This window comes from Podarcis tiliguerta, assembly GCF_965153285.1.
Source record: "Podarcis tiliguerta genome assembly, chromosome: 4".
NCBI classification, from domain to species: Eukaryota; Metazoa; Chordata; class Lepidosauria; order Squamata; family Lacertidae; genus Podarcis; species Podarcis tiliguerta.
Window position 1 is genome coordinate 46,841,800 of NC_139537.1, and position 7,051 is coordinate 46,848,850.

At 39.7% G+C, this 7,051-nt stretch overlaps 2 long non-coding RNA genes across 2 annotated transcripts; both read left to right on the plus strand.

Moving 5' to 3' along the window:
• Positions 1–245: 245 nt before the first annotated feature.
• On the plus strand, positions 246–2,511 carry LOC310676089. Its single transcript, XR_014510400.1, has 3 exons — positions 246–497; positions 1,203–1,360; positions 2,453–2,511. It is a non-coding gene; the product is annotated as an uncharacterized lncRNA (long non-coding RNA).
• Positions 2,512–2,580: 69 nt separating this feature from the next.
• Positions 2,581–3,393, plus strand: LOC310676090. Its single transcript, XR_014510401.1, has 2 exons — positions 2,581–2,635; positions 3,230–3,393. It is a non-coding gene; the product is annotated as an uncharacterized lncRNA (long non-coding RNA).
• Positions 3,394–7,051: the final 3,658 nt, after the last annotated feature.

Below are 7,051 nucleotides of genomic sequence, written 5' to 3' on the forward strand. Positions count from 1 at the left end.
GAGAAAAGACAAACATGACAACTATTTGACTTCATGGCAACGTTAAGTCATGTTTCTGTGAGGCCTAAGGGAAAAGACAAGTGAGATCCTGTGGGAGGGCTCAGTTGGTAGAGGACAAGACTCTTAATCTCAAGGTTGTGGGTTCTAGCTTCAGGCTGGGCAAAAGATTTCTGCACTGCAGGGTTTTGAGCTAGATGATACCCTATAAGTCTATGATTCTATTATTCTCCATTTGTTGTCAAGGAGAGTGCTACTTCATGTGTAGCAACTGTTGCTGACACTCAGGTGAAATCACAATTGGAACCCATTATATGTCTGAGATGCAGAGCTTTTGTGAAGCTGCAATAGTTGTAAAAGGCAAGAAAAAGAAAAGTTTTAAAGCATATTCAGAGAACAAGGGAAACAGCTGAAGAGTATTTGCTTCACAAATACATGAGAATAACACAGTCCTTTATATGACGATTGAATCCTTTAAATTCAATGGGACTTACTCCCAGGTAAGTGGATATAGGACTCAAGCCTTACTTCTGATGGTTATATCCTGGTTTTCTTGGGTTCTCTGGTCAAGTATAACAAACACTAGCATGGAGTTTAGAACAAAGACACCCTAGAATCTATATTGCTTTTCCCGCCTCCTCATTGAGATTGAGAGAATCAAATATTTTATGGCTTTTTTTTTTCTTTTTTTTTTTACAACAGCAACAACACCTTTTCTCTTATAATGCCCAATAGTGAGTATGGGTAAGATTCTTATCCTACAATAATTACCAGTGAAAGAAGACTGGCAGATGAAATTGATGGATTATGCTGAGCTGGCGAAACTAACAGGGAAAATTCGGAACCAGCAAGATCGGAGTTTTCTGAAAGATATTTGAAAGATAATTGTAAACAATTGACTTGCCTAGTAGGGTTGCAGGGAGTTTTGTAGGTTAACAGTATAAATTATTGCAAAGAATAATTTTTATTTTGTTTATTTATGATAGGGATATAACAGTAATAATTAAAATAACAAGTGCAATAATAGAGATTAAGTTAGAAAACCACTAGTCGAGGAAGAGGGAAGTCTCAGGCTGTGATAGCCAGGAGTTGATTATGTTATACAAAAGTTGGATGTTGTGTTCTAAACCATGTGTAAAAACCAATAAAAATCATTATATATATATAAAAAAGATTCTTATCCTACAGAACTTGTTTCATTTCAGGTTTTCCAGGTACCTCTGCCCCCTGGTGGTCCAGTTATGTTATTGTCCACATAGGAGAGTCAGGGAAGACAAGCAGAGGTCTCCTCTCAATTTTAATCTGCAAAGAAAGTTAAAATGAAGTAAAAGTTACAAGGGATCCAAGAGGCAAGTAACAAAAGGTACTAAGATATCGAACACTACATTTCTTTTTATTGTATTTCAAGGCTGCCTTATCAATCAAAATGCTTTTAGAAAAGGTTGGTGTCAAATTCATGTAAAACAACTTTTGACAGGTACATTTTTCATACATTAATGTGACATCCTATTCATGCACAGTCAGGTTTGCCAGGTCATTATTGGCAAAGTCTATTATCTATGTCTTTGTATTCTGCATTTAATCTATCCATGAACAAATGGATCATCAAGAAGGTATATGAGAATGGTAATTATTTCTGACACTGGTGCTTCTGTAAGGCACCCATGGTTCTGACTTTACTGCCCATTTATTTTACTTAAAACAGGCACAAACATTTATTCCTAAACTGGGTTGAAATGTTTCAGGATATCCAGTATATTTTTGTGTTCCCGTATGCTACCAAGTAAATGCTTTTAAAGCACAGAGAGAAGTGAAACAAGGTTGCATTCTGGCTCACAATCTTTTAGAGTTTTATATTAATGATTTGGTGTCATATTTAGCCATTGCAAATGCCTGACCTCCAGTAATTAGCAAGAGAATGATCTCAGTCTTGATTCATGCATATGATTTAGTGCTCCTCTCTTTTCTGACTGGGCCTCAAACATCTCTCGGACGTGTTCGGCACATACTTTCAACATGGAAGATGGAGCAAGTTTTAAATGCACTAATTGATTCCTTTCCTTTAGTGTTTTGAAAATTTATCAATAAATATTACAGTATAGTATTTATCGTAAATTCATACTAAATTTGTGAAGTCTTTAATGTGTCATAGGATGCTTTTATTGTTGTTTTCTGCTATAGCACAACACTGCTACTCTTCAGGATAATAAAACGATTGTAATAATAAGGATGGGTGCAGTGGATTGTAGCCATAAATTGCATGTTGCAGTAAGACTACAAATCAAAGCTGTGGTTCTTGCACAGCAGGGGGTTGGACCCTTGGGTTACCTTCCAAGTCTACAATTCTGTGGGGAGGCAGAACCAAGTTGTCATGCCATCTCTTGCTGTATATCCCTTTTCGTAGTTGTGTCAATTGTTTTTTTCTTTTTCTTTTATGCCCTTTGATTTTCGCCAGAAAGGAAGCCATCACAATCCAACAAGGATATTCTTCCACATTAAAGGGTGCAGGGGAGGAGGAGGAGGAGGAGGAGAAGAAGAAGAAGAAGAAGAAGAAGAAGAAGAAGAAGAAGAAGAAGAAGAAGAAGAAGAAGAAGAAGAAGAAAATTCCTAATAAACTTCGAATTCAGCTGGCATCCATGTAAGGACTTTGATGTTCAGGGCCAAACAACTGGAGGCCTGTGCTAAACGAATCCCTAGAAAGTCCTTAGGGTACAATCCTGTAGAGGATTTTATCTTGGAGTAAACCCAGATGAATTTAAATAGGCTTCCTTCTGAGAAGACATGCTGGGGTCTGTGCTATTAGCAGCAAGTAAGGACTGGTCCAGGGTCATCTGGAAACCAATGGCAGCCCCATCCAGCCAAGCTGGGCCTGCCTTGGGCTCCCAGGGCTGCACCCTTGGGAGGCGGTGGCTGGCAGAGGTGACAGTTTTGCATTGGGGTGGAGCATTTTTTACCAGAGCTGTGAAGACCAGCCTCCCACCCTTCTTATTTATTTATTTATTTGGGCGTCAATTCTTCTCCCATTGTTCTGACACCAGAGGACCTTGGAGGGGAGTTGTAGTCACATTTGTGGATGGTGCTCAGCATCTCTGCTTGTACAAACTTCCCAGGCTGATGCAAAGAGCTATGAAAGGTCTCCTCACCACCCAGCTAGGCCTCCTTTTGAGGGTTTTGTGTTTTTTTTAGGAGTGAAACATAACAGGGGGGAACACTGTTTTCTTTTCTGCCTCAGGCAGCAAAATGTATTGGGCCACACTGGCGTAAAGGTGGAATATGGCAACAAAAGCACAACGTTGAGACAATAACAATATATTCACAACTAGTTGGACAGTGGCAGAGACGACTTTGAAAATGAGAGGCCATTTTTAATACTCAGAAAAATAAATGTGAAAACAACCCTGTTCTAGTTATGATTATTCAATTTTCATAGATGCTGAACATAATATATTCAACTTAAAATATATTGAAAAGAAGAGAAGACTCTGTTGAAAGACAGTTAAAAGGAGTTTAGGTTTAATATTCTGAAGACTTGATATATGTAAATGATATGGAGAGGAAGAGGACAATTTTCAAATTGATCATTTTGGCCAGGCAAGAAGACAGGTGAAGGAAATTATGTTATTTAAGTCATTGCCACAAAAGCTTAAGAACCTCAAACTGTTCTAAAATAGCTGGATAACCTTGGGGAGAAAAGCCAAATGTTGCATAATTGTATCTAAACTGAACAGTACTTTCTTGACACTCCATGAGTTCATATTTGTAAAAGAAAAATAATATTGGAAACAAGGAAAACTCTTTTGTGTTCACAGCATATATGTTCTTGACACAAAGAAATCACTTTGGATTAAGCATTGTATACTAATATCAGTTTATATGTAGCTCTGCTTTAATACTGTTTGCCCAGGCAGGCACATTATGCGACCCATGAGAGCAGCAAAATAACCAGACTGTACCATGGTGATGGGATGAAATCAGGGCAAATCTGTATTGACAGCAGCAGCAGGCAGGGCAAGGGTTGGCATGGCATTGCGTCCCAGAATAGGTTCATCATTCCACAAACCCCAAGTTGATGGAATGGATCCACTGAGTTTGAATCGCTCCAAACCTGTACGATGGAAGCCAGCCACTTGGCCAGGCTCTAATCCCAAGATAGGTGGACAGGAAGCTCTCAAAGCAAAATGGCTGTAAGATCCAGGGAAAGCAGCCTTATATAAGCTTCCTCCTCCCCTCTTCAGCAAGGACTCATGGGACAACTTTTTCCTATGAGCCCATCACACAGAGAAGATACTGGACAAAATCTTGCCCAGTATTTTGCTGCAGTCTATGGGCCACAGCACCACCAGGCAAAGATGTCCCATGTTTATTGGGCACGGAACATGGCTTACCTTAGCTTTTGTGTGGGTGTGGGGTTTTTAAAAAATGCAAACAGCATATTCCCCTTTTCACCCACACCCAGATTTTCGATTCAGTGTTGCAAGTGTTGTATCATCCTAATTATATAGGAAAGCAGACAACTTCACAGCAGGCTTTTGTAACAAAGAAAACGGAGACCTACCCACAAAGCAAGGAAGAGCATTTCAATCAGTTGAAAATGATGTATGCTGGACTATTGCAGAGACTCTGAGCCTGAGCAATAAGGGCAGGTATGCATTTGTATTCCTCAGTGCTGTTTGCTTATTCTGTGTATGGCCCAATCTATTACCAATCTGTGTCTCCCTTGCCTTTGTTCATTCACAAATGCATTCTGTCACATTTCTGCATTTTCTTTTTTTAAAAAATAACAATACTGGAATATTCAGGAAGTGGAAAAGCCAGAGGAGTAACTTCTACTCCCCGCATTAGTCCAGGTGATGTGGATCAGGTCCATTGATATCGACGTTCACAAAGATTCTATTTCTTCATGCATCTCTGATCCTGGACTGAATGAATGCCCATTTCTAAAGATTTTAACCCATGGACTTTAAAGCTACATTTAATTTTTTTAAGCCAACTACATTATACTGTATCTATCCTATATAAATCAATCAAGGCCATGTCCTATGCAGCCTTGTTCATTATAGCATCATATCCCTGGTTCAATCCAGTTTAGCTGGCAAATCAACATTTTCTTCACTTTTTTCTTTTGGTAAATTACAGCTGGAACACAGGACTTTTTTCAATATATATTGTTCCAATGAGTTGAAAAGTCTATGTTCATTAGCACAAAGCCATAGTTTCTAGTAGTATGGGGGATAAACCCTTGTTTGTTTTCATCACAGGCAATGGGCATCCACTCTGCTCTTTATATCCTGCTCTCTTTATAGCCTTCTGCAGTCTGAAGTGCTCAAAGTCAAAGGAAAAGTTTTGACTGAGTGGATTCTGTTGAGATAAAGAGCACAGCTCTTGTGCTAGTGGTGCATTCACCAGAATTACCGTACTTTTCTGTGTATAAGACAATGTTTTTTTAACTCTAAAATAATCTTCAAAATCTGGGATCATCTTATACACGGATAGTATCTTTCCCCATTTTCTTAAATCGGAGTCTCCAAAAATAGGGGGCGTCTTATACATAGGGCGTCTTATAGATGACAAAATACGATAGCTCTTGATCCATCTTTAACAGGACAAAATAAGATGAAATGCTCATCACATATTTTTGACAAACACCTTTGTTCCATGTAGATATTCACAGCATATATGCAGGTTCAGCAGGTCTGTGACCACGTAATCAATACTTGTTTGATTGTCTATATTTGATGTATGTGTGTGTGATCAAGACTTAGTCTGTTCTATACATTCAGTCTCCACACATTGTTCAAATGTGTGCACAGTGGTCTGTGCTTGTAGGCAGGAACTACAAGGAGTAAATGGAGTGCCCCACTTATAGACAAGTCTTGTTAATTCATGTAAGCCTCTCTGGTCATTCAAAACAATGCACAGAAGTTAGGAGTATAGAGAGGATGCCCAGAAGTATGATCCCAACTCTCCTATATTCATAGAGATGTGCAATGGTGGTAACAGTCCTATGTCAAGCTGTTAATAGGGTTTTAAATGTGAGGTGTTCTTGGAAGGCATGATTTATTGATTACAGTCACATACGTAGAGTCATCCATCTCTTCAATTAAATGAATGTGTGCAAAGTGACTCATTTTATTGGAAATTAGTCACTCAGAAACATTTCCTGGAAATTTTTAAGAAGGTTTGCTGGTGATATCTGCTCTGCAGCGCTGGCCAGTCTACTCAGTGCTGCTGTACAACGTATCAAATGTCTGTGGAGGTATTTAAGCACAGTTCCAATTATCAGAAATTATTAGAACAATCCTGTACAGAAGGTAAGAATTACTAATTCTATATTATGTAGAAAAGGGACATGCTTAAGGGAACCAAGCAAATGTCTGAAATGAAATTGGAACCAGGAATTTATCAGGTGCACAGCTCGTTTTCTTACTCTCTAGACTTTGTTAGCTTTCAACTGCCATGTTGGTTTCTGTCCATATTTCTGTGGTTCAGAAGAACATATGACGAACCTCTGCACAGAGTCACCAACCTGTGCCCAAGACTGAGGGGAGCCACCGTGTGTGACACGTGTTGTGCATCTGATGTCAAGAGGAGGCCAAGTGTGGAGAGTGGCATGGCTTCTCTTTCATGCTCTGGAGGAGACAGCAACTGAAGCCACACTGTGCTAGACTTCATACTTCACCTCCTCTGCTCCCTCAATATTGAGGGGGGCTGGCCCCCTCCCAAGAGATATTTGGGGGGAGGGCAAATATACCTCGGCCCCATAGAGTTGGCACCCTTGCTGTTAGATCAGACCAATGGCCCATCTAGACCAGCATTCTGACAGCTGCCAATCAGATGCCTATGGGAAGCCCGCAAGCAGGCTTCCAGCCCAAGTGCACTCTCCCCTCTCCACAAGCGCACTCTTCATCTCAGGTGAAACCGAATACCATATGATAATCATTTCAAAAATCATACAGTATCCCCGTAAAAATAGATCTGTGGTCTCTGTGCAAAGGATATTGGAAGCTGCTCATATTGAGAACCAACTTCTTAGTCATGGGCTGCAAAGTAGACA